Source organism: Homarus americanus, unplaced genomic scaffold, assembly GCF_018991925.1.
Source record: "Homarus americanus isolate GMGI-L3 unplaced genomic scaffold, GMGI_Hamer_2.0 scaffold48088, whole genome shotgun sequence".
Lineage (NCBI taxonomy): Eukaryota > Metazoa > Arthropoda > Malacostraca > Decapoda > Nephropidae > Homarus > Homarus americanus.
In genome coordinates, this window is record NW_024719965.1 from 1,231,131 (window position 1) to 1,238,151 (window position 7,021).

Sequence of the window (7,021 nt, forward strand, 5' to 3'; positions counted from 1 at the left end):
AGTTGATGGTGTAGCTGCAGCTGAAGTTGGTGGTTTAGCTGTACCTGAAGTTGATGGTTTAGCTGTACCTGAAGTTGATGGTTTAGCTGTACCTGAAGTTGATGGTTTAGGCATTCAAATAATAAAACTGTCTAAAGAACCTTGCACAGCTGCTTTCTTTTTCTCATCATAAATCTTTATGTAGCAGTCATATACATTTCTCATATCCCTTTTAATTTTAATGCTTTGTCGTGTTGATGGATTCATTTCAGAAAACATGCTCATTACTTGCTCCATGTAAGGCAAATACTTCTGCCAAATGCTGTCGTAAATTTGTGAGAAAGTGAGGTAGGGTTATCTGCTGGTGTGTTTGTGTTCTGATTGTGCTCTTGTTCAAGTTACATCAGTTCTTCATTTGTTAAGTCTTCTCCATGACTCCTAAATAGCTCCTGAACATTCTCTTCATCAACTTCTTCAAATCCTACAATGTGCTTAACAAGCTCAACAATATTTCTTTGAATGTTTGGTATGGTTTCCTCAAAACCTTTGAAGGTGTTTGCACATTCCGGCCCTAATTTCCTCCACACACCCATTCATGTTCCCTTCTGTTACTTCCTCTACCTCTACTGGGGGTCCTACTGGTGCTGGTGGGGGTGGGACAGACCCACCTAAGCTGCTAAATAAGGAAAAGGAGAAGCGGGACTATCGTAAGGGAGTTAAATTTGCCAAGTACTCGATGCAGGATAAGCAGCATGTGATTAAATTATTTGAGGAAGGCCTAATTACTAGTTTCCGGAAAGCATAATCAAGTCAATAAAGGCAGAATTTGTATCATTTGGAGGTTATAAATGGGAAAATCAGAGGTTGATGTAGAGTGGCCAGTCTATATTGTTATTTTTCCCATTAGTTTATGTATTTGGCGAATTTGAATTTGGCAAAATTTTTCCAGTCTATATTACTCACGAAATACAAGCTCTTACTGTACATACATATGGACGTACATAACTGATACAACATACGTAGGCTTTATACATATACACCTCGCTAAGTGAACACTCTAGTCTGTGGATATTTCACGCGTTTTGAGGATGGCGGAATCAACTGTGAAAACTATCCATAAGAATAAAAAAATTAAAGAAGGTGCTCTGTCTACAACTCCATTAAGTGCAAATAAAGTTTGCCAAAGTAGGAGTGGAGTTATGGAAGAAATGGAGAGACTTTTAAGTATATTGATTGAAGACAAAAATCAGAAGCATACTCCATTGAGCACTGTAATTATTCAAACAAAAGCCGTAGCATTGTTTAGTGACCTTAAAAATGCAAGTAAAAGTGGAAGTGCTAAAACCGAAAAGTTCAGTGCGAGTTGAGGCTGGTATGCTAGGTTTAAACAACGCTACGGATTACATAATTTAAAAGTCACTGGTGAGGCAGCAAGTTTTATATTCATCTGCAGCTGCTGCTGCCTATTCAGAAGAACTGCATAAAATAATTGAGGAAGACAGCTACTTGCCCAGTCAAGCTCTTAACATTGATGAAACGGGACTACAGTAGATTGGAAGAGAATGCCTTCCCAGGCATTTATTTCCATGGAAGAAAAAGCTGCACTGGAATTCAAATCAGCCAAAAATCATATCACACTTCTCTTGGGTGGTAAGGCAGAAGGTGACTTTAAACTCAAACCTCTCGCTGTATATCACTCTGAAAACCCTAGAGCATTCAAAGGTATGTGTAAACAGTAAAGCATGAATGACACCGACTCTTTTTGTTGATTGGTTTAAAATATATTTTTGCCCAGCGTTAAAAGAATACTATGCCAAGGAAAATACGACACAAGGCACTGCTTATATAAATAATACTTCAGGCCACCCTGTTCATCTAAATGAATTGTCTGAACATGTACAAGTTGTTTTTCTTCCACTGAATACCACGTCCATACTTCAACCTATGGACCAAGGCATTATATCTTCATTTAAGGCCTATTATTATGCCGTACCTTGTCTCAACTGATTGAAGAAACAGATGGTGCTGGAAAGCCATCCATAAAAGAATTTTGATGTGGATATTATCTTCTAAAAACAGTTAAAAAACATTGAAAAGTCATGGAAGGAATTAGTTCCTTCCATGAATGGGTGTGTGGAGGAAATTAGGGCCGGAATGTGCAAACACCTTCAAAGGTTTTGAGGAAACCATACCAAACATTCAAAGAAATACTGTTGAGCTTGTTAAGCACATTGTAGGATTTGAAGAAGTTGATGAAGAGAATGTTCAGGAGCTATTTAGGAGTCATGGAGAAGACTTAACAAATGAAGAACTGATGTAACTTGAACAAGAGCACAATCAGAACACAAACACACCAGCAGATACCCCTACCTCACTTTCTCACAAATTTACGACAGCGTTTGGCAGAAGTATTTGCCTTACATGGAGCAAGTAATGAGCATGTTTTCTGAATTGAATCCATCAACACGACAAAGCATTAAAATTAAAAGGGACATGAATAACGTATATGACTGCTACATAAAGATTTATGATGAGAAAAAGAAAGCAGCTGTGCTAGGTTCTTTAGACAGTTTTATTATTTGAAGGCCTAAACCACCAACTTCAGGTACAGCTAAACCATCAACTTCAGCTACAACTACACCATCAACTTCAGCTACAGCTTGCTACACCATCAACTTCAGCTACAGCTTGCTACACCATCAACTTCAGCTACAGCTACACCATCAAATTCAGCATCAGCAACAACTGCAGGTTCACCAAGAGCTTCAGCTTTAGATGGAGAACCTGATCATTTAGGAACTTTGTCATCATCTGAGTAAAAACTCACACAACATTGGCTGTGTCCTTATGATTTTGACCTTACCACGACTGGTGAGTAGAATTTTTGTTTTACATTCATAAGCAATAATTAAAACATATATGAACAGTAATAAGTGTTGCTTTCATATTTTTATGTAGAGAAATAAAGCTATGTTATGAACGGAAGATTTTCAAGCTCAACCTATTAGGATGAGACGCCTAATGGATGAGAAAAGGGTTCCTCATATATTGTGCCCAGTTAAAAATCTTCAGGAATGGTTAACCAGATTCCCTAATCGAGGCCTCTACGTTTTCTCATCCCGGGATGGTAAGAAATTGTCTCCTAGTCAAATGACAAAATATTTATCTCAGTGAGTCAAGCAGACCCTGGCAAGAAATTTTGGGCACATGACACCAGGAAATATGCAGGGTCTGTGGCCTTTCTGCGGCATATGAGTCTCAGTCAGATCAAAGAAGTGGGCTTTTGGGAATCTTCAAAAACTTTTAAAGACAGCTAGTCAATCTCCACAACCAGGACCTTCTTCCTCATCAGACTCCTCATTGAGATTTGTAAATTAACATTTTACCTTCCGGTAAATGTTCCTAATATTGGAAAATATTCCAAGCGGTTTATAATTATAATCAGGACCTAAGCTAGCGGAGCCTTATACGCAATGTCGCCTCCCTCTCCACCTCCTGCTCGGGTAATCAAAGCTAGACGTCGCATTCTGGATTGAACAAAAAGACGTTTTTTTCTAAAAACTAGTTTTTGTGATATAGTCCAGAATGCGACGCCGATAACCCACCCATCTCCACCCCTTGAGAGTTGACTTTTGTTTACTGCTTGCTCTAAGGCAAGAGATGACGGTGGCAGTGCGTGTGATGGGGGGTGAGGGAGGGGGTTTTGAGAATTGCAATTAAATGCCAGGTAGTGACGTGTCCTCCTAATATTACTTATTAAGTAATTATTAGATGTTTTAATTGCCTGTATGTTGGCCTGGCGAGTTATTGCTAGGCATTATCATACCTAGGTATAAGCTAGGCATTGCATTCTTGACTATATCACAAAATCTGTTTTTTAGAAAAAATGGCTTAATCTATAATAAGTTGTGGAGGACTACAGTATTTGTTGTTGTTTTAGCCTTTCTTTTTCAGTCTACACATCTTGCACCATTCTTCTTTACAATTTCCCCTTTCTTCAGGTTCCATTACCCTTTCTATATTCCCTTGTCAAAGATTGAAGATATCTGAAGTATTGGCTTGAACTATTGAAGGTTTTTTAACTTAAGAAAAACATTCTGCATCTGAGGCATAAATGATTTTTGGTAAGCAGTGTTAAGCAGGCTGGAAGCAATGACATTTTTTTTTATTTTTTAATCCTTGAGAATCAGAACCCAGTACTTTGTATCCTTTTTCATCATTTCTCTCATTCTATTAAAAAGAGGTAGTACAAGTTCTCAAATAAGTAATTCAGATTCAGTTTCAGAAAGTGTATTCAGAAATAGCAGTTGTGATACAGTTCTTAAGTAGACAGTAGGGGAACAGCATTATTTTCCATGGTATGAGTATCACAGAAGTGTGTCCTTAATTTAGATATGATTTTAATTATTAATAAATCTTACTGAACTTAATCATGTACATAAACAATAGTAACTTAATATTTCCTTTAACATAAATGTCTCCAATACAAAGTTGTTACATTGCTGTGTTAAGCTCTTCAAAATCTAGTTAGTAGATTCTGTAACATTAATTCCTTCATAAGATCAAACTTAAAAACCAAGACATCATTAATCTATAAATTTATCATTTTCTACAGTTCTATTGTGTGAGCATTACTATCAGTGTAAAATTTTAATTTCTGGTTCATTCATTACACTTAGGTTAGGCCAAGTGAAGACCAATTAATTACAATTGGTTGTCAAGGTTGTAACTTTAATTGTTCCATATTGTTTCATTTCTAAATTTGTTTGCTGTGGCGCTATCTTGTTACCCCTACGTTTTTTACATTTTATCCTTGTTCGAGCAGTTGGCTGGTGCACCGCTCCTCCTGTATGTCCTGGTCGAATATTCTTGATTTCAGTCTTTCTACAAAGAAGATTGCCAACATGTTTACGAAATTTGCCTCCGCTGAAGGAATAGAGTGCCCAATTCCAAGATGCCCCTGCCATGAAGAGCCACCAGGCAAAGAAGTGAGTAACTGGGTAAGTGTTGGTAAGATCTGCAGTTATGTCCACCACCAGCAGAGTACAAGCTACAAGAAACATTAGCACCATCAACATGAATGTCAAAGTCACTCGTTGTGCATCCTTGTCACGCACAGCTGAGTTAATGGTCAATTTCTTCTTTGTTTGGTGGTTTTGATAGCAGAAAATTGTCAGTGTCATACCAGTACAAACCACAACAGTTAGGCCAGCAATGCTCATTATGATCACCTCAATATAAAATACAACAAGGGATATAAAGGGTGCCCCTTCACCTATATTAAGGGTCAGTTTGGTAATAGGATCAAAATAGCCAGCAAAAGCTAGACCATTTTGACGCCAATTAACTAGAAGTGAAAGACAGACACTTATAACCCACGTCATACATATGCCAGTCACAATACGGCGGTGACGGAGGGGTCGCCCCATTATCACATGTAACCTCTCAACACTCAGTAAGGCAAGTGTCAACAACGATACACTTATTGAAATATTAAACATGATACTGCATAACATTGGGTATCCACCTCTCTCGAACCTTAGCTGTCTGAACCCTGCAGGCTGGCGTGAAGTGAGGTGACTAAAGCTGGAGAGGGCAGAGTCAGAGTCAAGGTCTCTCAGGGTAAGGGCTCCAGTCATGAGAGCAACCTGGTCATACACTGCCAGACCTGCTGGCAGTAGTCCCAACAATAGATCAGCTATGGCTAGAGATGTCCTGATCAAGAAGGTGGTCTCACGGTTTAGGCCTGTGGCCACTATCACCACCAACACAAACACATTTCCAGCTATTGTTAAGACTGTGATGGCTGAGCTCAAACTTAACAGTATTATCTCAATTCGTTTGCAGGCAGAACCAAGATACCACCAGTCTACCACAACAGGTTCTGTCACTAAGAGAGAAATAACCATGTTATGGTAACAAGATGGCCAGAACTTATTTATAGTAGTCAAGTTCCTTTTAAGGTTTATATTAATCACATTTATTGTTATCTGTGGGAGGGAGCTGAAGCAAGAGTTTTCCATTAAGTTACTGTGAATGGGCCCCAGTCCTATGATCACATCAGTTTCATGCACTTTGAATTTTCTACTGCGAATATCATCCAAGCAATTACTGTTATTATTCAAAATGGCATGTAACATAATCATTGAGAGAGTTTTAACCTCACGTATTACATTCTCTGGACCCTCTTTATAATCTTTGCTTGATACAGAAATGATTGGGTTTGATTCATATTTACTAATATGAAATGTAGTTGGTAAATAATCCTTAGATCCTTTAAATTGTAAAGTTCTCAACATACTAGGTGTTTTTGCTTTGTGATTTTGTCCTGGAGTTACATAGTGGTTTATAGAATCTTGTTCAGATAGCAGTGGAAAAACAAAAGTTTCGTGAGAAGCATTCTGAGGCGCCACCATAAACACTCTGGAATTATCTCTTACATAGTAATAGCAGCTTCCTAGACCAAGAACCAAGGAAATCTTCCTTGCTTCATTTAGTTTCAGACACAAACCATCCTCAATTAATTGCCACTGGTTCTTCACTTGATCTTCATGCCACTCCCACCCAGGAGATGCAGCCTGCAGAGTCTTCAGGATGGTGCCCACCCCTATCGAAGATCCTCTGGCCACATAGGAAACAAGTCGTGACTCAGAGGATATTATGACGGCTATATTCTCTTTTTCACACAAGTAGTCTGAGCTCAGCCCTGTGTCTTGGAAGTGTGATAACACCAACAGAATAATTTTGTCCATGTTGATAATAGTTATGGAACAAATGTGTATAACAAACAAATAAGCTGGATCATTCAGAGCATCTGGAAATTTATTTCCCCTGGTGTAGCACAAAGTATAGTATTTATTTTGATTACACTCAACATCACCATCCTGAAGCTCTGAAATAAATCTTTGAAAGTCATCAGATAACAAATTTTCCTCTATAAACGAAAATATTATGCTGTACCTAAAATAAGAGGAAGAGTAATTTGGAACTCGAAGCAAATATTTGAGGGTATTTTCTGACAGGCTTGTATCTAGAGTGGTCA